At 46.3% G+C, this 24,231-nt stretch overlaps 1 protein-coding gene across 2 annotated transcripts in view; it reads right to left on the bottom strand.

The window, feature by feature from the left end:
• ATXN7L3 (ataxin 7 like 3) overlaps positions 1 to 24,127 on the bottom strand; it is a 323,035-nt gene extending 298,908 nt beyond the window's left edge. For both annotated transcript variants that reach the window (XM_069634310.1, XM_069634311.1), the window contains exon 1: positions 24,037 to 24,127. The gene's annotated coding sequence lies outside the window, so the exon portion shown is untranslated. The remainder of the gene's footprint in view (positions 1 to 24,036) is intronic.
• Positions 24,128 to 24,231: the final 104 nt, after the last annotated feature.

Genomic DNA, 24,231 nt, shown 5'->3' with positions numbered 1-24,231 from the left:
ATGCAGAAAAAACAAGAAGACTCACCCCCCCTTGGGTGCTATACTGCAGCTGAGAAATCAGCCTGCAACTACATGGCACAAAGATGGTTAAAAATAAATAAATAAATAAATAAATAAATAAATAAATGACACCACTGGCACCAGCCATTCAAGTTAGTTATTGTAAATAAACCCCCCTCCCCCACCCCCCAGCACTCCCCATAGGGTGGTGTGGTCTGGACCCACAAAAGAAAAGACAAAAGTCATCTTATTATTCCTGGGAACAGTAGTTCACTGAAGAGAATGTATTTAAACATTAAGAGAATTCCAAGGGACTTCTCAGTGGCACTGTACAAAAGGTGCTGTGTGTCACAATGCAAAAAGCAGATGCCTATGGAGTTTACTAGACTCCATTAAACAATAAGAAACACAAAATTCTAGTCAGAAAAACACACGAGGGAGTGGGGGAAAAGTACCACTCACTCAGGAGTAAAAATGTAAATGCCCTGAGTCCAACAAAATAGCTGGGGGGAGCTGGGGGTCTACAAGGTTAAAAGGATTTGGCACAGAAATGAAAATTCTCCCGAACAAGCAGGTGGGGGACAGGGGCTGTCTACTGTGTTTTAATATTTACATTTCCGTTTTTCTTCGCCAGAAACAGCCAAAGCATGTTTTTGACGGGTTTCCGATTTTGTTCGCCACTGTTCAAAAGCCAGACCCATTTTGTAGTCTGGATATGGTTTTCCCTATTACACACCTTTTCTAGTTTTATAATTTTCTTTTTAAACTTAAAACAAAATAGACAGATTGCATACCATTGACATAGGAGGGCAAGAGTTCACTGTGACATGATAAATAAGGACCCAACAAAGGCAAATAAACATCCAGTGACACCCATACGACCCTTAGCAAGGAAACACCATCGAAGATTCTACGGCTTAAGTGTCCTCGTCTTCTTTGTGAACCAAATATGTTCATAGCGGAACCCAGATGTCCTTAAGGCGGCAGGACGGGGCTACAGTGGCAGCGAAGTGCTCTTCCCTCTCGTTGGTGTAGACCAGATCATTTAGCCATTCCTGGCTAGTTGGGCCGATACCGATTGCCAATGTCGAAGGATACGTCGAAGGATATATTTTTTAGCAACTATGCAGGCAGGGTAAAAAAAAATGCCTCGTAACTATTGACACCTTAATGATGTCTCCAAGTCATTATTTCAGTGGGGACATAGTGGGGTGAATCTCAATGATCTCGCTTAGTATTCTGGCCACGCTATGCCAATAAGGATTGATAGGAGGACGGAGGACATGCAAAGATGGCGGCCTGCACCTCAAGCACTGGAGTGCTTTTGTGCTTGTTCTGAAGAAGAGTGCTGTGATTGGTTGAGGCCTTACTATCCCAGCCTATTGGATAGGCGGCAGCCAAAGGCCCCCTCCTAAGGCCCCTGTCTGCTCCCTGTCCGCTGCTTGTTCGGTGTTCGAGGTCTCCCCTGGACCATTCTTATGCACCTTGAGGATGGTGCTCTAGCATTTTTCCTCTAACCCTGAACTACCGTAAAACTATCACCTCCGCAACCATGGGTTTGGTAACATCTGCTACTGCCTTTGAATTTAGCTGTTAGTAACATGGCTGCCTTTGAATTTTGCTGTTGCTACCTTGCTGCTTTCTTTAAGTTAGCTGTTTTTACCATTTGCTGCTTTTTTAAATTTAGCTGTGCCCAGTGATTACTCTGCAATACCCCAATCCTGCTTTTCATCCTGCTTTTCCGCCAGGAGCGGTGGTTGTCCAGCATCAATAATTCAAGTTATCAGTTATGCAGTTCAGATTTTAAATTTTTAGATTCCACATATTGGCCAGCGCTTCTGGTCGATCCCACCCCCCAACCTCCTTTGGACTCACTCCACCCTAGCCCAGGATTCCCTATTCCCCAGCTGGTTGTTACGCAAGACTAAAAATAGCAAACCCCTACTGCCAGATTCTATCCTGGGTGTCTGATGTGGGCCTAAAGGCTGTAGAATTCTCCCTCTTCGTACCTCTGGAATCTCTACTCTGATGGGTTCCCCTGGTATAACAAATGATGGCACCGTTCTCGCTCACCCTCTTCTCTCCCTGCTCTTTCCCGATCTCCTCTTCCCGTTTCTCTTCCCACACTGTTCCCATTTCTCATCTCTCTGTATGCCTCCTGTCTATCCTTTTCCTATGTATCCTGTTCTCGCCTTCCCTCTCTACCACCTATTACCCCACCAATCTTTCTCTCTCTAATCTCCTGCTGATCTTTCGCTTTCTCTCCCCATTACTACTTCTCCCTCTACTCCAACCTCCTCATCTACTCTTTCACTCACATTTCCTCTCTCTCTGTACCAAACTCACATTCCACCCACAATCTTCCGCTCTAATCTCACTCATTCCCATCTCCCACAAGCCCTCTCTATTACCACTTCATCCAACATACGCTCCAACAACAACCACTCTCTCATGTTTGGTACCCCTCTCTCTCTCCCTCCCTCACACCTTCACGTGCAATACCTTACTTGTACACTCCTCCAGGAAATCATGTTCTTGTTGGTAGTCTGGATAGGGTCTAATGAGCAAGACCCGTGTTCGGTACCCCCACTGCTTCGCGCAGTGTGCGCTGATGCATATGAACTGGAATCTAGGAACTGCGGTCAGAAAAGAGGCTCAAAGGCATGGTGCGATAGACAGTGCTACCAACATTTGAACCATACAAGTCATGTTCAGGGAACTCTGGGAACCCTAACCTACCCTCCCCCAAATCGCTCCACCCATCTCTGGGTTAGGATTGGCTCTGGCATAAGCCCCAGCAGGCCGCCTACCCAGGTTGTGAGGGGTCCCCTGTTCCCTCTTAACAGGGTCAAGCCCCAGACCCTGCCACATCAGAGACGGTGAATTTGGCACAGGCGTTGGTGCAGTCCTGATCACAACAGCATTGGTATTCCGGTATACTAGAGCAGAGACGTAAATGCATCAAGTTGCAAGCTAGATAGCTAGGCAAAAAAAAAAAAAACGCCTCAGCCCATCAGTTCTCCACACGCACAAAGCATGCCATATTTTACCTGCCAAGAGTCAATTATCACTCGCCAATGGCTCTTGGTGAGTGCAACGTTTGATGCCTGCTGGGGCAGGAGAGGAGCTTCCTGGTCTTCTCTCCGGTATGGCAGCTTTGTTTGAAGCCTTGCAATGGTCTGGCTCTTGGAGAAGCGCGTGCCGCCAGAGGTGGTAAGTTTGGCAATAACAGGCAGTGGCTGCTTGGATTGTGATACAGACCATTTTAAAGAGAATCCTGGTGGGGTAGGCAGCCAGTTTTAGTCACGCAAAGTGGGAGTGATGTGACTGAATTTCTTGGAGTCGGTTATGAGGCGTGCCATTGTGTGGTGGACTGCTTTGAGGGCCGGTCCATGTTCTCCTTGAATATGGCACAAGTTGGACATTGCCACTGTAGAGGTTTCCTTTAAGGCGAGAACATTGGGAGTAAAAGGGGTAAAGTCAGACCCGGGTGACAATAGGTGGGAGATGCATCAATATGCTGCCTACTACTGCAGATCCCGGTCTTAAGAAACGGACAGGAAGGCAGTCAGAGAGCTGGAACTTGGTCAGTGGAACTCGGGCACTAAAAGAAATGATGCAGCTTTGAAGAGGCAAGATGCGCGGTTCAAAGACTTAACATTAAACATGTTGTATACATTCCACTCACCCACACTCCACCTCCAAAACACACGCACCCCTCCATGCTCACTCCGTAGTACTACATGCAGCTGATATTGCCAACCTCATTACCACTCAACGTAAAAGCGCTCTTGAGGAGAGGAACATGGCTCTCCACCACCTCGACGCACATACTGGATGTCTTCATCTAAACAGGTTTACAGCATCCAACACAAGGGCTGCAAATGGACGATAGGCTCAGAACCTGCTATCATACAGAACATCACATGAACATGCACCCTTCCGAGAGCACACCATGGGACTACTCACCTACAACCTCCTGCTCACCCACTCGCCACGCTCAGACAAACTACCTCCCACCTAACCTATCAATCATCCAACAACAAAACATTATTTCTGTCTTTCTCGATGAAATCACAGGCCTCATCACAACAGCATCAGTCAACAATTTAACATCTTCCTCAGACAACACAGCATGTGTGTAAGCCATGCCACAGAAATCTTGTTTAAGAAAATAAAGACTACTTGATTTTACTGACACTATGAACATCACGCAATTGGTCACAACACCAACTCACAAAGGCAACACACTTGAGCAGATAGTCACCTCTTCAGATATCATAGGTCTCCCTGCCTCCCATACTTTTGGACTGGCTATACCATGTTGCCATATTCGTCATGCTCCACCAGAGCCAACCCAAACACCCCACGGCTCTAGCAAAAACGTTCCCATGGACACAATGGCCTCCATGTCAGACCCCTCTCAGAATGCAACACTCAGCTCAGGCACTCAAACTCAGTGAGACCATCAAATACCAGTGAAACGAACTAAACAAACCTAAACTCTCCACATCTTGGTACACAGCGAAACTCAATGACAAGTACCCCATCCACAGACAAGAAACGTTCTGGAGAAAATCCCACCAACAAGAGACCACCTCACCATGTGCTCCATTCAGCCTACGGGACACCTCTCACAACAGTGAAAGCCAACTACCGCACAACAACCATCAAGGAGCCACATAACAAGATCAACTCGATCTTTCAAATGGTACAGCACTGTATCAGCCATGTCAGACCTTGCAATACCTAAATCCACTGAAAAATACTATTTCACAGACAAGATGGACAAAATAACCAACACAGACACCTCCAAACACAACACCCAACACAGACACCTCCAAACACAACACTGAAGTGTTAATGTCACAAAATGGATCATTTGTGCTTGAATACTCCCTCTCACAGCAATAGCAGCAGCAGGTGGGCGGTTGGGAGGGAGGGGGAATTGTGGTGAATACTGTTGTCTGATCCCCAGCCTGAGATCTGCTCCCATGTGGCCAGGGGACGCCAGTCGCTATCTGATCCTGACCCTGGGGTGGTATTATGAGGGAGGATCACATGGAAGGAGATGGCTGTAGGGGAGATGTGGTGACCCCATCGGCAGTGGCATAGTATTTGTCCCTCATAAATGATGAAGACCCTATAATTCCTAAATTTCTGATGGTATGTTGTCACTATACAAATCCCTCCAGTTACAAAACCTTATAAAACCCTTCCTAACAAACATTCTAAGCAAAATACCATTCAAAACTCATATGTACATAACACACACAAGAGACATCTTCTGTCTCTGACGTTTTTCTAGTAAACTGAAACGAGAAGGAGTTAGTATGGATTGAAAGAAACCCCAAGCTAAACACGCAGACTAGGTGTCACAATATAGATCAGCTGAGCGGGACATTTAAAAATGGTTTACACTTCGGAATTTGGAGGGAAGAGAAGCAGAGTGAGCAAAACGAGAAGCAGAACCGCAGGTCAAGGCAGATGCATGGTAACAGACAGTGCTGAAGGAGGCAGATGCTGAAGGAAGCATTGCTGGCTCCGGGGAAGAGTCGCGAAGGAACCGGCGGCAGCAATGAAGCAGTCCAAGGTGCAGTCGTGCCAAACAGCAGCTTCACCAGCAAGTGTATGTGAAGCCAGCGGGAGAGTTGAAAGAGGGTCTGCAAAGCGGGACATGCAATCCCCGAGAGGACTTTGCTGCAGCAATGTGCCACGGTTCGGAAACGCTATCAAAAACCGGTGAGTTGGCCCACTGATGGTGGGAACCACAGGGCGTACCGACGGGCAAATGAACAATTAAAGGTTCATTTTGAATACCAACCAAGTAAAAACAGAAAGACAGAATTTACACATGTCTCCATATCTGAGGTGTCAATATGGGGAAAGTTGGAACAAGTAGTATCTAAAGCCAATGAAGTATAACAGAGCAGAAATACAACTGTGCCTTACTGAAAGACAGAGAACATTGAGGTACATCAGGCAGTGAGGCTTTGGGGGAAAGATACCTGTCAGGAGAGTATAACAGGGATCTTAAAACCCAGAGGGGATTCCCGGCAGAGAGTGCACCAGGTAATCCATTTAAAGTATATGAAAGAAAAAGACATTGTGAAAAGATACATGGCAGGAGAATATACCAGGGGATCTAAAGAATGTCCTGACTAATTCCTGGCTTGGGAGTATACCAGAAAGTCACCTCTGAGAAGTTGTCATATAAAGAGAGACACTTCTGCCATACGTAGAAGCATATTGTATGGAAGAGACACTTTTGACATCCTTGAAGCAGTTTAAAAGAGATTTTTGCCAGCTTTGAGAAATTGTTGTATGGGAGAGACATTCGTACCATCCTTAAGGAAACATTGTTTGAAGAAAAAAAAAAAAAGAGACACGTTTGCCTTCCTTCCTGAAATAATCCAGGGGAAGGGAACTACCATCTGGATCCAAGGACTCTCCTTGGAAGAAACAATGTTTGTTGGATTTATCCATTTGCTTTACATTTGAACACTTTTTGGCTAAACCTACATCAGAGACAATTTTCCTTACACTTCTTAGTTGTTCATTTCTAGTGTGTGGGTCAGTTATGTTTTGGACACAAGGACAGTATACATAATTTTGACAATACATAGACTGCTTTTTAGTTTTATTTTCCTAGGTAGTGTAAGGGAGGCATGGTATCAACAGTAAGATAGACACAAGTGATCACAGTTCAAGGGTGTTTATTGAACTTCCAATTGGGTTTGAAAAACACTTATCCTAAATCTAAAGATGGGAGCAAGCTACGACCATCAAATATTAATAACAGTGTTAGTCAAGTTTGTCAGAATAAAAGGGCCTATACTAATAAACCTATTGTCAAGCCTTATTCTAATAACAAATAGTGTGGGAAACAATGTTATGCAAATGAATTGTTCAAGAAATGATATGTCGGCATATTCAAGCCGTTGGCTACCATTCCCCACGTTTTCAGCACGTGGCAAGGTAGCACGCTCGAGCTTTGCACACTGTGGGGCTCCTCTAGCACGAGAATATAGTGCAAAACCTCAACATCAGGGCCGTCTGTGCCAAAGTCCCTTTGCCATTCAAAGTCTCTTATTTCAGAGGGCCTGATGCAACACGACAAACATTAAAGCTCCTTTCTTCTTAGGATTTCACATATACAACTTCTCGGGTGATTAACTATTCACCCTGGGTCCTCTCTGCTAGGCTCAGACCCACTTAAACACAAAACCTTCGATTTGTCTCCCTCAGCCTGGCTCAGACCAAATTTATCTACTTTTCCAAACGTTCTCTACTTCATCAAAATCAAAGACTTTAGACTTTGCACAAATTTTGGTCGACCCGTCACAGGACCACTTTGATTCACAATTACTTGTTCTCTTCTTGATATAATCTTTTTCTCGCTTTCACTTTTGCCACTTCTCAGCTGGATACCTTACAGAGACCTTCAATTGAACACCCAAGCAGTGCCAGAACACTGTCAAAAGGTATTATATCTTGCTTTCAATCACATATGAGCAGTTCAACTTTACTTACGTATTTTATCACACGCATTTTAACAATGTCCGTTCCAGCGCTCGCCACACAATGTTGCTGCTTTCATCCTTGGCTCCAACACAGGCCGGTCTGTGTTGATTTTACAGATGCTGCTTTGTTCTTGGAGTTTAGGATGGTACCACGACGGCTGCTGCTTCTCCCCGCCTTTATTATTGACGCGGGAGGGCCCCGGGGGTCACTGACACACAATGCAAGATTCTTCAGCCTGGTTTCCTGGTCTTACGCTTTCTATTCTCAAGGTTTCTGGAAAGTAACGGTTCCTTGTCGAAAAGGTCAAGGGACCTTCCCTCATTGCAATCCCCTTCCATTTTGCTGTCTTTCTACTCTTGTTCAGCTGCCGTCTCGAAACTGCAGTTTCCTCGTGTGCTTTGCCTCGCTCAGAGTATGCTCTCGTGCTCCGTCTTTTATGCGTGCAGTGAAATTTAATGGAAGTCAGGTGTGGTGATGGTCCATAATTGCCCATCCTAGCCTGACCATTGTATTGGGACAGGTCAGGTATACTGTTATCCTGATTTCTCTCATAGCGGGCTGTCCGTGTGAAAGTGTTTGTGTTGTAAAAAGAGGGTGGGGGTAGAGTTCCTATATTCTACCTGGTAGGATGGGGTAAGGTGTTCCAGGGAAGGGGATACCGCGTCCCACCATCCAGCATCCCACTCCCAGGTGATCCTCCCACACTGATCCACCCCCAGGAACTGGATCCAAAAGTGATGGCCGTGTCCCTAGGGACTAGTGGGTGAGACAGCTCTGGTTTCTCACAGTAGGGAAACTGTTTAGGATAGGGACGGAGAGGCCTGTATCCAACCCTTTTCTTTTAATAAAGAGGTCTGATGTTGAAAACACTACCATTTTGTGTCCGCCTCTCATTTCTGACCCCTCACATGATTCTGTCTGAGGGCTTGACTTCAGGGAATGCATAGATACCAGCCAGCAACATGTCAATGGCCCAAATTCATGCATCACTGCAGAAGACCGGACCAACTTTGTCATAGCACTCACACCCACCACCTACAAAGATGACACCCTCTCCTCCTTTGTGAAGATCATCACAGGTGAAGCACTCGCACCACTTTATCATCAATGCATCCCTCAAACATGGAACCTTCCCAGATACACTAAAACAGGACAGATCTGTCCTCTGCTAAGGAGGTCCACACTCAATACAGTTCACCTGGCAAACCATCATATCTAGCCTTCTTAGCAAAGGGACTGGAAAGACAGTTGATATCCATTAACACAATCACTCAACAAACTTTCCTGCAAGACTATGAATTTGGTTTCAGACTAAGATGCAGCACAGAGACCACCACCATCTAAGTTTTCGATGATGCTCTACCCATCTTGGACAAAGGTGAGCCCAGTTTACTCATCCTACTTCACCTCTCTTCCCCCTTCGATAGTTGACCATGAAGCCCTCCTCAACATCCACGCCACATGCCTGGGCTTGAACAAAATTGTCCTGCAGTGTTGACCACCTACCGCATTAACAGAGACCGACTGATCCAGATGGAATCTAAAAGATCATAGGACTGCCCAGCAACTGGCAATTTTGATATGGTAATTGAATTTTTGAACATTACATATCAATCATTTCCTTAGAGTATCAGCATTGATTGTCCTCATCAAGCGAATATAGATTTGTTACTAATTTTCCCCATGCGCTGCATGATGGGCTTTAAACATAAAGGTCTAAGGTGCCTATACCTGCCTGGGCAGAGAAAAAGAAAATGTCGATACTTTCCTTAGTGTCATGACAAATCAGGACTATAATCAGTGTTAGCGGTTACCCAAGCATATAGTAGATCCACTAGTGGTAACGTACCCAAGCAGAATCTTAAATATAGGGAATGTGCAAAAGAGGGGACAGCCATTTTTAGATATCCCTCATACCCAAATTAAAGCCACATCAATCCCCATTTATGTTTTTTGCTAAACCTGCTATATTCCAGGATCATTACTTTATGCACTCTTGTGTCCTAGATTATCCAATAAAAGAGGCACCCGTCAAATGACGCACACAGCTCTACCTAATGATCAATTTCATCAACAACAATCATCAACTAAGTGATGTCTCATCTAAGCCTGGATGTCAAGCACCAACTTTTAAAATGATTATTAGTGTATTTGAGCATGGACCTACCTTCGAGAAACAAAGAGCACTTTACAATTCATCGGGAGAATTATACAGTGAGGAAAGCAGAGATACAAGGGAGCGGGGATCAGTAGAGGGTGTTGGTGGGCAATTTGGCAGCAAGGGATCTACAAGCAACCAGGGGAGGGAAGAGGGGGAAACAGATTGCTTAGTCTAAGGTTAGGTGGGGCGTGGAGGGTGTGTCGACCTAGATGTTAAGGAGGAGCCACTCCTTGAAGAGAGACTTGAGCTCCTTTCTGATATGTGGAAGAAAAGGGGGCAAGTCTTAAGTGGATGGATGGGGAGGAGGTTCCAGAGTCTGTGGGCATACACAAAGAAGGTCTGTTTTTTGGTGCTTTCCTTCCTCCATGAGTTGAGTTCAAATGCTGCACATGTTTACTTCTGGTGTATCACAGGCCTCCAGAAAAGAGCTTCTAAGCAAGGTAGCTTGGGGACTTCAGTGCAATATCTGCTTGCAGCTGGAGCCCATGCCGTTTGGTCTGAGTGGTAGTGATGTTGAATTTACAGTGTCCTTGGAGGAGCCGTGCTGCAGAATGTACAGTTCATCTCAGGGCGGTGTCAGGAGGGCCTTCCGGAAGGACACTGCCACCATCCATGTGGGAGAGGACCAAGACTTGAGCAGATCAGAAATGGTTTGCTGGGATGAATGACTTGATTTTCTGGTATGACGTAATATTATTCCCAACAAAAATATCGCCGCATATATGGCCGCCAGGAACAGCCATAGGCCATATTTCTATTGGGGATATTTGGGGTTTTTGGGGGAAGAGGATGCGTGTCCCCTGCGTGTCCCCTGCTCCCTTTAAAATAATACAGGGGTTGCGGGGGTGTCCCCCGCAGGTTCCATGCCTTAATATCGCCAGAATAATATAGCAATATTTTTTCGGTGATATTAACACATGGAACCGATTTTCTGCAGAAGAGAAAGTTGGTACCAAGACTTTTGTTTCTCCATTGCTATGTGCTCCTCAAAAGGGACCCTGTGTAGATGAAGAACCCCAAGGGAGATGGCACAGGTGGTCAGCTGTAGGTGTAAAACCATTGAGGTTCATAGCAGAGAATCAGGACCAGATGTTAGGGTTTTTCAGTGGTGCTGGTCAGCAGTAGAAATTCAATCTGAGAGTTTAAGCAGCTTCAGGTAAGCACTGTATATCCTGGACTGGATCAATGTGAGGCAAGTCTTGAGACTGTTGAGGTCTTCTATGGAGTGTAACGAATCTGGGAAGCGTGTCCCTTCTCGTCAAGGAGGAGCCTTCTCACCAATGAGGAGCCACCCCATAGAAGCTAGGTAAATGAGCCCGCTCGACAAGACCCTAGCTACGGGGTTTGGGCAAGCAGGAGCTCACTGAGTGTGAACCCCTTTGGGGGCGAGGACGCCCGTGGTAGAACAAGAAACTATGAAATCTGTACTCTCTGCCTATATGGGGACCACAAAGTTGTAAAGGTGATAAAGCCTTGTTTGCCAAACACCAGTTCTGACCCAGCCACAGACTCAATACAAAATTTTCACAAGCACATTTCCTATTGGGAGCAAGACTCCTATAATAACACTGAAGTCCTTAGTTGAAGGAGGCGATTCCCTGGCGCAAGGCAGAATGGCAGGAGAGTAGCTGTGCAGAGCCGACGCTGCCACTGGAGTGCGGAACGCAGAGAGCCTAGAGGCGAGATCACGGAGAGGACATGGTGGGCTTGCAATATAGCAGAACTTCGCAGAGTAAGGTACACCAAGGTCAAAAGCTCCTCAGCCTGCAGGAATCGAAGAGAGAGAGCTATGACCATCAATGAGGGCCCCCGAGATGGCCGCTGCGATAAGACAACCAAAAAGCAGGCAGAGAAAAACACTGCCAGCACAGGCATCACCAGCTTTCCCTAGCAGAGGCACCATGAGAAACCCAGGCCTCGCAGGAGGAAGGGGAACGGGCAGCTGATTGCTACGAGAGGGAATCCAAACCCTTTAGGGGTTAAGGAGCCCAGGAACAAGCTAAATCAGGACCAAAGAGTCCCAAGTGATATAGAACAAGCCAAGAGCATGGCGAATCAAGAGAATCAGATTGCCAAGTCTCGAGAGGAGAAAGGAACACAAATGCTGGCTGAAAGCTATTGGGTGCCAGAGAGAGAACAAATAGCCTACAGCAGAGTCGAGGGGTACCAAGAGAGTGAGAATTGATCAAACTGAGCGTCAAGAGGACCTTGAATTGGAAAGTGTAACACACGTTACCCAGGAGTCGGAAGGCTCGAGGGAGCGAGGTGGGACACAGAATAAGAGTCGGGAGAGAGAGAAGTTGAATAAGCTTTGGTTGGTAAACTGAATGAACAAGGATTGAATGACGTACCTTTTATCCGAGAGGAACATTTATATAATCTGGATTTATCTTTGTGAGAACTGCTGTGGAAACCCAGGCCAGAAACCGTGTCCTGGGAGGAACATTTACATTAAAGAGTGTCTGAACAAGGGAGGTCAGCTATGAGGTGTTGGCAAACCCCAATGTAAAAAGCTGGTTTCTTTGTTTTGTTTCCTTTTCTGTAGTGGTAGTGCCAGGTAGTTCGACCGGTTTGGATGGATTAACTGATTTTGGTTATGACATTTCTGACGAGCACCTTAGTTTGTTTCTTAGAAATGGAATCTCCTTTTAGGTGTAGGGCAAATGAGGACTTTTATTTAAATAAATAAGAGTTTAATCAAGTACTCTGGTTCGCCACAGGATAATGTTGAGGTAGAGCTGCGCGTCAACTGCATATTCGTGGATTTCAGGAGGTTTTATAGCAGTACCATCTAAAGGTTTAAGATCAAGGGGGAAGAGGATGGATCCATGGGGAACTCTACAGGTGATGGGTAGAGTTGGTAATCTGGAGCAAGCCATGCCGAGGAATTTGTGGCAGTTTGCAAGGTAGGATATAAAAAGCTGAGGGGGAGGGAGGGTTCTCGCTGATCTCCATGCAGCGATGTAGAATGTCGATGAGTGTCTGGTGGTATATTGTGTCAAATGCTGCTCAGAGGACGAGGAGAACTAGGAGGCAAGAATGGCAATAGTCAATAAAGTTAATGGCATGGATTAATCACCATGATGATAGCCGTTTCCATGCTGCATATGAAGACAGAGTGCTAGGACTCGTTAGGTAAGATTTTCATAGCAGTGATAAATCTTCCTGAGCTGTGTCAAGCACTGAACGTTTTGTTTTTACTGGAGGATTATTTTTTCCATATACCTCTGCGAGTGGGAATCTTTTTCCACACTCACAGAATAGTTTACCCCTTTTATGGGTGCCATTTTTAAGACTCTCCATAGTGTATTTTAAAAGGTATCCTCTTTGACAACAAGTGCCTATTGTGGCAGGGTTGCCCTAGGGGCTACCCCTTTAACTTTCTCTGGCTAATGTTGCGAGAACTACAGTTCCCAAGAGTAGAAAGGATATTTGGATCCCTTTCACATTTTATTAGGCGAGACCAGCACCCCCACCTTATGTGGAGTGCTGGGGAGATATGGCATATCCCCTTTCTAATTTTAAATGTAACATTTATGTTATAAGGACAAACTTACCTTTAATGGCTGGTGGCAGTGAACCTTTTTATTAATTTGGTGCACCTTTACCATGGGCTGTTTGCACAGCCCCGGTGGCACCCATGGGTGTTCAATTTACCAAAATGGCCCCAGTCTTCTTTTTTCACCATTTTAGCGTTTCTTGTCCTTTGTGGTTCCTTTTCCTGACATCCATTGGCAGGAAATTCCTTTGTGTGATTTTTATCTTTGGCGGGAGTCCTGTGGACTCCCCACCCTGGCTCCAGAGTAACTGAAGGCAGGAAGCGAGGGAGGCATCCAAAACTCTACAGCCCTTTGTCTTCCAGCCTGACTGCGAGAATCCAGATCAAACTGGAAGGTTGGCTGTCCTAAAAGGGCCGCCAACCCCCCCCCGCCTCTCCCGCAAGTTTTAATGTTGCATGGCTGTTTGATTGTGTGGGTTCCTGCATAAAAGTCCGATCCTGGAAGCTGAAGAGGTAGTCGACTACTGGAACCAAAACCAAAGAGACTTGCTGAAGAAACCGCAGCTGAGCTGATTTCCAGCAACCGGAGAGCCTGCTGTGTAATCGGAGCCTGCTGTAGCCCTTCCTTCCAATCGACCAGGAGACTCCGAAAACAAAATCCGCAACCCAGGGCCTGGTGAGACCCACTAGACTCAAGACCTGCCTTTTGAGCCATCCCACACCGTGCTGCCACCTTGCAGGGCTGCGATATCCCAATACCCCAGGACCTCAAGCCATTGTGCGGTGCAGGGTCTTCCGAATCTCGCTGAAACTTGGTGGGAATCCTGCTGGATCTCCAGAGACACGATTCCAGTCCGAAAAGTCCCCTCGCCAGCGTGCTGGACCTTGCAAACGATGAGAATTCACCCGAGATATGCTGTCTCCTATGCTCCTGAAAAATGTGCCAAATCCAAATCTTCTTCTGTGCTAAAGTATTAAGCTGGCTTGGGTATTTATTTACCTTAAGTCTTGCGATTCCAGTGTAGTTTTGGGGTGCTTTCTGTGATAGTCCTCTCATCCAGTGCTCCCAGGCCCCTGCTGGAATCCTACAGCATCTTCTCTGAAGCCCCTGGACCCTCAACTAACTCTAAAAGTAAAGTACATACTTGTTCTAAAAGTCTTGCCTAGGAACTTTGACTTTTGCTGCTCAAGAAGCTATCCTGACCTGGCTGTTGGACACTAGACCCTAGTGACCTCCCTTCTGCCACCGAGAACACTCATGCTCCAAGAATAAGTGAAAGACTTCCCTTTTCTTGGAAAAAGGCACAATCCTTGGAATAAGTGTTTAAACGTTACTTACTTGCAAAAGAAGTTGGTTGGTAACTAACTCCGAGAGTGAACAGTTACACACGTTATTACTTACCTTAGAAATGTTCTGCCATTCTGAAAAGTATATGCAACATCTTTCTTTCCTTAGAAACTTTTTTGCCATTCTAATAGAAAGTAGATGTAAGGTTATTTTACTCGCCTGTGAATCGGCTGTGCCTCTTTCCCAAAAGTAAATGCTGTTGGCTTCACCATTTCTTTCAGAGAAGAAGTGTATACGTTTCCCAAAAGAGTCTTGCTTGCCCCAACTTGCTTTTAGCCTGTCCAGAATAAGGCTGCATTAGGTTTTACCTCCCTAGAATAACCTTGAGTCATTCATAAAGTGTAACACTGAGTTTTGCTTTCCCTGGTCTGCTTTAGACAGACACAAAAACAGTCCGTACCTGCCTTACTTTGCTGATAGCTCCTTTAAAAAGTATATAGGTTTTACCTACCGTGAGGTAGATGTTTGCCATCCTAAAATAAGTTACAAGAGTTATTGCTTATCTCAATCTGTGTTTTACTGATCTCAAAAGCACCTGTAATAGACCATTACATCCTTAGGTTTACTCACCTAGTCCCAACTGTGGGTTATCACAAAAGAAGTTATAGGTTTTTATTGTACCCAGAATAAGTGTTCCACTATTGACAAAAGGTATATTGTCCAGTTGGTTTACCAAGTGATTTCTTGCTGAGCATCATGGTACAAATGCTAGGGTCTACTACCATTACATTACTGGAAGTAATCTAAAAAGTAACTACTGGTTTGATTTACCTAGAAAACCTGTTAGGTGTTCCAAATAAGGTTATATGCTTTGGTCTCTGTACCTTCAAGCAAAATGTTGTTCTTTTTAATAATATGTTTATATGATCTGTGATAGTACTTATTTCCCCCAAGATTTATCTGGGCCTACTTGTATTTAAATAAACAATCATTTTTACAATACATAGTGCATCAGTGTTTCTTTGGGTGTCTGCCTTCGCTTCCACCTTCATCTCCCATAGCCCCCGTACCTCTGACTCTGCCCTCAGCAACCTCCACGTTTCCATCACCAATACTCTTGACATTCTTGTACCAGTCATGAGGATCCGCCTGAAACCTGCCTCCAAGCGCAACACCTGGTACAACTCTGAACTTGCGGCCCTGATACAAAAGTGCAGGGCGGCATAACGGAAGTGGCAAACCTCAGGCTCATCCTCCGACAAACTGCCTGCCACCTGCTCCAAAGGCAATACAGACTCCCCTTCCGTGCCAAGAAAAAAGCCCACATACAGGCACAGGTTTCTGGTGCATCCAGCAACACGGCTGAACTTTTCAAGACACACACTTTGCAACCAAAACTAAGGACATCCTGATCACCCTTGCAATCCATCCCACACCCCCTTACCTCCCTTGGCCCCCCCACCCGCCTCCTCCTCCCCGTCACACCGAAAGAAGTTACCAGAGTTGTCAGCTCCATGAAGGTCTCCTCTAAACAGGTTTCCCCTTGCTCATCCACGACCACCAAGGATATCATTGGCTCCTTTGCCCCTGTACTCGCTGATTTCTGCAATCACTCCTTTGACACTGGATCTTTCCCCTCTTCGCTTAAGCACTCCCTTGTGTGCCCACTCCTGAAAAAAACCTTCAGCAGACCCTACCTGCCCTGCCAACTACCGCCCTATTTCCATCACTCCCTTCCTGGGGAAGCTGCTGGAGAAGCTGGCATTGCCACAACTCAACTAGCACACCAAACTTGTTGGTGGTCTCCATGACCATCAATCTGGATTCCGAGCATCCAGAGGCACGGAGATTGCTCTTCTGAACACCCGTGAAGGACTGCTCGCATCTCTTGACTCCAACACTCCAGCTGTGCTCATATTTCTCGATCTCTCCCTCTGCCTTTGACACAGTCAACCATTCCATTCTCATACAAAGGCATCTTGGAACAGGCACTGGCTGGCATCCTTCCTTACTGACTGCCCTTCCCAAGTCATCCTGGGCACCTTCTCCAACTGTGGCGTACCCCATGGTTCTATCATCTCCCCTTGACTCTAACGTTTACCTTGCTCTGCTTGCACACCTCATCATCTCCTCCACACAGCTCTTTTTCAAACTTCCTGCTGACCCTCTTGCACCCTCCATCATCCCAGACTGCCTGTCTGCCATCCAGTTCTGGTGCACCTACAACAATCTCTGCCTCAACGCCTAGAAAACTGAGATCCTTCCATCGGGACCCATGCTCCCTCCTTCTTCCCTTCACTCTGGCTTTGCCCCTTCAGCCCCCCCCCCCTGCTCCTTCTTCTGAAGCCAAAAACCTTGGAGTCATCTTCGACTCCTCTCCCTCTCCCCTTCCTCCCTCACACTCAGGATATTGCCAAGAGGTCCCACTTTCAGCTCTTCCTTCTCAAAGGAATTCTCCCTTTTCTCTCTTTCCTCCAGAAGCTCAATGTTACCCGAGCCCTGGTTCTCTCTAGGCTCGACTATTGCAATAGCCTCCTCCTGAGTCTACCATCTTGCTATCTGCAACCCCTCCAGCTAATCCAGAATAGGGCAGAAAGACTTATCTTTGGCCTTAAGCCCAGGGACTGCACCACTCCTGCCCTAAAAAGTCTTCAATACCTCCCGGTTGCTGTCTGGATTAAATTCAAATCCCTCTGCATCATCCACAAGACTGTCTGGGCATGGGGACCAAACTATCTTCAACTTTATCTTACTAAATATTCCCCGTCTAGACCCCTATGTTCCTCTGGCACCAACTCTGTGGGTAAAACGTTTTGCTAAACAGAGGGTAGGTGGTTGCTTGCTTTCCTGAGCTGGCTCCGCCCTAGGGAACAGCCTCCCCCCACCCACTGCCCGTTGAGCAGGATTTTCTTAAATTCTGGAACACTTTCCTCTTTAACTTCGCCTTCCCTTCCTCTCTCCTCTGCTAATCCCACAGATGCTGTGACTTGTTTATGGGGCCCTTATGCACCCCCGGGGCCCTTGACCTCCCACACCCAATCAGTCCAGCTCCTGTCAACCCTCAGCACTTGCACTGGCACACCCTCCACCTTGGAGGTTCGCACTTACACCTAACGCGGCTCCAGGCCATGTAGCACTCAACGATCCTAGCACTTCATCTGTGGATCACCCATGAGCTCGGACTCCCTAGCACTTACCCCCTCTGCCCTCTTCCTTGCTGCACTTGCACATTCTGAATGCTCACAAGGCATAGTAGGTTTGTCCTTTTTCCTCCCACAGCTCTTAAATATTATGTTCTGGAATGTGCACTGTGAGCACTTTGAAACAGCATTTTACTTGCTTTATAAGCGCCTAACAAGCAAACAATGAATAAATACATTTGTATTACAATTTCTTTGTACTGATTATACAGCCCTCTCTCCCTCCTAAAATAAGCCTGGCTGCTCCGTCTACGCTACCCTGAACTCAGGTGGTACAGCCTTATACTAAGAGTGGAGTCTTGTACTGCCTCAGTTGAATGGTTTTACTAAGCCCTTAATTGGACTTCAGAAAAACTGTCCTAAAAAGGACTGAAGGAGGTAGTTGGCGTTGATGTATTGGAGGAGTTGCGCAACTACTGCATTCTCAAGGATCTTACCTAAGAAGGGAAGATGGGTGATAGGGCGATCGTTGTTAAGATCCACTAGGGTTCAGTGTTGGATTCTTGAAATGTGACAGGATTTGTCTTTTCTTGAGATTCAAGGGGAAGGTGCCTTGATTGAGAGAGTGTTAGGTGATTGCCAGGTATGGACAGGGTGCTTCAGTCTGAACGGTCTTGAGAATGGAGGATGTTCCCACATAATGTAGTCTTGAGCGATCCAGCGGTGGCAGTAAAGTAGTAGTAGTTTTGCGAGATGGGATGTGTGGTGTGCGGTCAGCTGTACCGCTAGTGTCCATGTTGGCGGATCATGCAGATCTTGGAAAGAAAGAGCTGATGGCAGTGGATTTTTTCGATGAAGTGCTATAATGGTGGGTCGGGGAGAGGGATGATGCAATGCTTAATATCACTGAAGAGGTCTCTGCTTTTGCTGTTGGCCTTGGCTATTGTGTTCTGGAAGTAGTAGGTCTAGTAGTAGTTCTTTGCAGTGGTAATCGATCGTCTGCATTGATCAGAGTTTTTTTTAGAAAGGCACAGTTGGATGTGCTGTAGGACTGCCGCCAAGTCTTTTCCTGTTTTCTGATGCTTGCGGGCGAGTTCTTGAGTGTACCAAGGTGCGGAAGGTTTAAGCTTGAGGGTGCATTGTTTCACCAGGGCATTGTGGATGATGTTGGTTGCAACGGTGGTGTTGATTTTTTAGAGAAGCTTGTCTCGGGAGGATAGCTTAGCAGCAACGTGCTCGCCTTGGAAGCAAGACGACACAGAGCAACACAGGTTTGTTCCCCGGGTCCGCACTTAGAAACCTCCGAGTATGAAACGCGTTATAAATAACCTATCACATCATATCACAGTCCTGGTGCGTCTGAGGTAGATCAGCCCATGTGAGGTGGAAGTTGCCACGGTCTTAGTTCTTGAATGATGTGAAGGCTTGCTTGCTGTGTTCGTGCCTGTTGTCAAATGGGATTGCAAGATGGTTCAGCCAGTTGAGTGTAATTGGGGAGCTGTGAAGGAGGGTGGTGATTAAGATATTATCTTTCCTGAACCTTGGGCCTTGTGTGCTGTGTCAGTTTCAGAGTGTCAAGAAGGCAATGGAGATGGACCTTTTTGGACTTAGTTGCTAGGTATGCTGAAGTCGCAGAGGAAGATGTTGGTGTGCGAGACAGATATGGGGAAAAGTAAGTAAAGTCTGTGATGAAGGTGGTGTAGGGCTTGGGCGGTCTGTGAATGAAGTGGAAGGGGGCTGTGTCCGTTGGGGAGGGATGGAAGTGGCTGGAGAGGTTTCGGCAAAGGTGGAGCCATTGAGTTGGGTGCATGGCCACAATGCCTTGTGAATCATGGCAAGGACTCGCTCCATCTCGTTTGAAACGTCTCTTTGTAGAATGCATTAGTTGTTGAGGATGAGGATTTCTAGGATGTGAGTGGAATTGGATGTCATCCTGGTCTCAGTAATGAAGATGGTAACCAAGTTGTGAATGGCGATGAGGCCAGCAAGGTCTTCTGCTTGGTTGATTGCTGAGTTGACAGTGGCAAGCATCTGCTTTTGTGTAGCAGTGGATGATCGTGTGCTGATGGGCTCTATGGTGACCGCGTGGTTGCTGCCATCCATGCCCACGATGCTGCTGTTGGGCGGCATGGTTGGTGCCGAGTGGCGATGGTGCAGCGTTCGAAATTGCTGGGAGCGATTTAGCTCCCGATTCTAGCCTAGCAGAGCTTGGTTAGCTTAAAAACAGCAGCTACGTTTGGCTGCCCAGGCCAACTGGTACCTTACAAACATGCATGTCACATTAACATTTGAGTACTTGAGAATTAGAAAACATTTAGTATACATTTTAAACATAATGGATCATACATAATGGCAAAAAGTTGTCCCATGCAAGTTCGACGTGTGGTGTACTCGCTCCTGCTTCCCTAGCAGTAGCTCCAGCCTACTGGGTGATGCCCGACACAAACGAGGTGGTTTTAGCTACTACTTATCAATGTTATCAATTTAAGAAGCGTTGTCAAAGTACTGGTCATTGCAGGAATCTCAGATGCTATCTAGGACCTTCTGAAAGCCCTCCAGCGTCACGCATCAGAAGACTAAGACAATTCAACATCATCTCCATCCTCAAGAATCTGCAGCGACCACATTCAAACATGCATTATGTGCACATACAAAGTCATCACAATGAAAACACTACTGCACCTGGCCATGAAACTCAACCACCTCCAGAGGCTCCTATATAACCAGTAACAATAAGAACTCCAGACTTGAAACCAAAAAACCGCAAGGAGGTGAAAAGAACAAACAGGCCTTTTCCTGCTGCACACCCTGTGTCTGGTACAAGGTGCCAAGGCAGACAGGACGGTCCCCTCCCCCAATCATATATTGCAGGAAGGATCTTAAGACCCTACACTTCAAAGAACATCTCCCCAAAGACACCATTCAATGATACTTCGTCATCCAGAGCTTTGCAGTGGCCTGGTTGCCCTACCCATTCTTTCCACTGTGATACTACCACATTCTACAGCACTCTGTTGCTTCCCAGCTAGGTTCAGGCTTCAAAAAAACCCATACATGCTTCATCTTTTAAAATGTGATTGTTTAAAGCACACCTAGCTCGAGAACGGTGGAGCGCTGTACAGATTGTGGGAAGTCGGGGTGTGGGCTGGCATCTTAAAAGTAGCACAGTACTACGAGTTAAGGTCTGTGTGTTATATGGGAGGACAGGTCTATAGGACCCCCTCCCCGGCATACCCCACCTATGTGAGGCTTGTGGCTCATCAGCGGCCCTCCATGCACCTGTGCTCGGGAGACAGGAGGGCTGCCGATCGATACGCAAGGCCAATCGACTTGTACTGTAACATACTATAGACACCATTTTGAAAGCTTTGAGACTCCATTTTAGATATAAGCGACCAAAACCCCAATGAAACAGCCTTCCTGCCAGGGCTGCAGCTTGGCCACCGCTCACTGCGCGTAGGGAGCCATGCACTCCCCCTGCGCCTCCACCCCATGGCAGATCCGCTAAAGGCCCGTTCTCACGAGCAACCAGGCACGAACGAGTATCAGAACAAACACTGTCTCATTTACCTTCCGCAGTACATCACTGTCCCCGGAGTGACCCGACTTGTGGTTTGAGTCTGGAAAATAACAAGAACCCTCCCAATCGAACAGGCCTCGACCCGGCATCTAACCCCTGACAGTTGAAATATATGGTGTCAATAACCTTCCTGCATGAACCCCTGCCCACATTCCCCAGAGGAGGTGTTGACTACATACCAAAACCCACTGATTCACAGGGTTGTTTGTAAATTATAATACGGTGTTGGGAAGGGATGAAGCTTATAACGTTGATAAAGCAAGAGCGACTTCAGTCCATTGCAAAATACCATGTGCCTTGAAGACTTAATGAAAGGGCTTGATAGAGCCCGACCTAATGCTAACCAATGATTGCTGCTAGTGTAAAAAGGAAGGCGAAAAAGCATTACTAGGAATACTTGTGTGTAATATAGTGAAACGCGTTTAAGTTGGTATAACCGAAAATGCAAATGCACGATTGTATATGAACGTATTATTTCTATGCTCTCGAGTACACGATCCAACTTGATGCTACCTCACGTGTTATCTATCTGTTGCCTTATGAATTACCAATATGCGTTCAACTAATGTTATGTAATGTATGTGCCACTGCCATAATCTTATAGCTACGTATGAAGAAGTGAACGAATGTATAAACAATAGAAATTTGTAATCATCTTAATGCTACTAACTTTACTGACTGTTCCCTCGTATGATATATTGTGCAGCCCAGGCACAGAAAATCGCGTAAAGCCACAAGGCCATCTCCCCCTCCTCCCGGCAAGGCCCGCCAGGGCTTGCTGGTGCACGAGCAGCACAGCCTCACCTCCCCTCATTCTGCTGGACCCGCTTCAAGTATTCACCTCCCCCATGTCCAAGGCCACCATAGTCGGCCAAATGAATTATTTACAACCTGGTCCTAAACCTCACCGCCTCAAGGGGCCAGAGGTGTGCCCTTGCTGATCCAGTAGTACTCCAGTTCACCCCAAGTTAATGGGCCTTGGAGTAAGTATTCAACCCTGTACTAATATATCATAAAGTAATTCCTCACCACATCTAACAGGACGACAAGGCAGCTCACCTTGTGCCCTCAGGCCAGACACCCAGACTTATGACTCCCGGTCAACAAGTCAAAAGTAACAGTGCACTGATGTATTGGTGAAGCTTCACATTGCATGTTGTTTCTCCAGCCTCCTATTATATTTTACAGTAACATATTGTAGGATTTACAGGACAACTGGAATCGTCTAAAGGATGAGTGTGTGTGTGTGTGTGGCCACAAGTGCAAAGTGTTAGTGCAGCCATCAATCATCGACACAGACAGCGCCTGGCAGCTCAACCCCGACGAGCCCAGCTGACCCATCCACCCCACGTTGGCAACACGCAGATGTCCACCAATTCTGGAGCGGCTCATCATTGTACGACCTATAGCTTAGTCGACGCCACCCAATCCCTGAGACTATGTGCCCCCTATAGTTTACAGGATTTGTGACGTGGTTTTGTAATAAATATGACTGTCTTTGCTATTTTCAGACAGAGTGCTCTTGGAGCTTGCAGAGTCCTTTGCATGCCCCATTTTTGACTCTATAAACCCCTTTTCCATCACCCGCACTTGGTCTTGGTCTCATTCCCTTCTGGGGTGTGTCCTTATTGCCTCGCATTGTGGGGAGGGTACTGCCTTTTGGGGACGCTTGCTTTCAGTGTCAGTATGTTCATCCATTGGGATTGGTCAGGTGTTATGAAAGGCATGTTTGGAGAGATATGCGTAATTGGAGAATTGTCGGCCGATACGAGGATCGAGTTCCAGAGGGTGGGTGCGTGGCAAAAAAAGGATGGTTATGGGTCCTCAAACATACAGCATAAGTAGGGACCAAGAGCGAATGTAAACACGCGGTATTTAGAAGGTTCAAGGATGATGGGGCGGGGAGGGGGTAACAACACTGCAAACTATGCAATACATGTCCAGCCATGAGTAGCAGAAGAGTTGAGTTGAACATACATTGGTGTAACCAAGTGGGTGCAAGGCAAGCGGATATTGTTTTTTGGACCTCATGGATGTTCCCAGTTTTTTACTTACGTGATGCCAAGTTACTGCTGCATTGTCCCGAACCCATGGCAACCTATGGGTCTAAAGTAAGTGGACTTATAAACCGGTAATATTGTGCTAGGTCCTAGGCGAGTGCTGTAGAACCTAGGCTTTAGTCTCAGATGCTGCACTATTTATATTCGTGTGACCGCAGGGATGTTGGAATACATACAACAAACTGCTTATCTATTTATTAATCTCGTCCCAGGCCATCATCATGGACACAGCCAATCATGGACACACCCATTAGACTTGGAACATACACTGTGGCCTGCAGTTATTATACACAGAAGGGTAATTAGACCCTGCAAAAATACCGGATCTGCAGCCATTAGCCTGGGAATCATTACTTTCAGAGTAGGTAATGGAACTGGAGACAGTACACGTCCGCAATCATTAGCCAGCGCAGATAGTTACTTATACCAGACCACGGTCTATGTAGTAGCTGCACAGCAGTTCCTGCGTCTGCAAGCAAGACAGAGCCTGAACCCTACCGTAAATGAGCTTCGGAGCAGCTACTTTGTCTGTGATACTACCTACAACATACTGCCGTGTGTAATTTCAAGACCCGATGTTTAGAAAGTCACTTACCATTTTTAATTTCAACATGTGATAAGTACAATACAGCGAATTACAGCTTCTGCCTCTTAACATTTTCAGAGGTTGCAAACGGGCTTGTCTTACCCATTAACCACAAAGGGGAAAGAACGGTCTCAGTTAATGGATGCTAAAAGAAACGCATGTAAAATTCACTACAAGAGCTGGATCCCATTTACTCACCGATGCTGGCAAGAAACTGAAAAGGAGCGTTTCGTAAAGGGAGGCCTAGTGTTCCTTTCATTATCAATTGAAACAAAATTTTAAAGTCCTTAAGAGACCCAATAGCATTGTTAATGTTTAAAAGTTTGCCGACGCTTTTTCAAATGCCTTTAAGGTGTCGATACGAGTTTTACGCAATTCTGAAATGCCGTTAAG

The sequence above is a fragment of the Ambystoma mexicanum genome, chromosome 13 (genome assembly GCF_040938575.1).
Source record: "Ambystoma mexicanum isolate Mex_15411 chromosome 13, UKY_AmexF1_1, whole genome shotgun sequence".
NCBI lineage: Eukaryota > Metazoa > Chordata > Amphibia > Caudata > Ambystomatidae > Ambystoma > Ambystoma mexicanum.
This window is presented reverse-complemented; position numbering and strand designations above follow the sequence as displayed.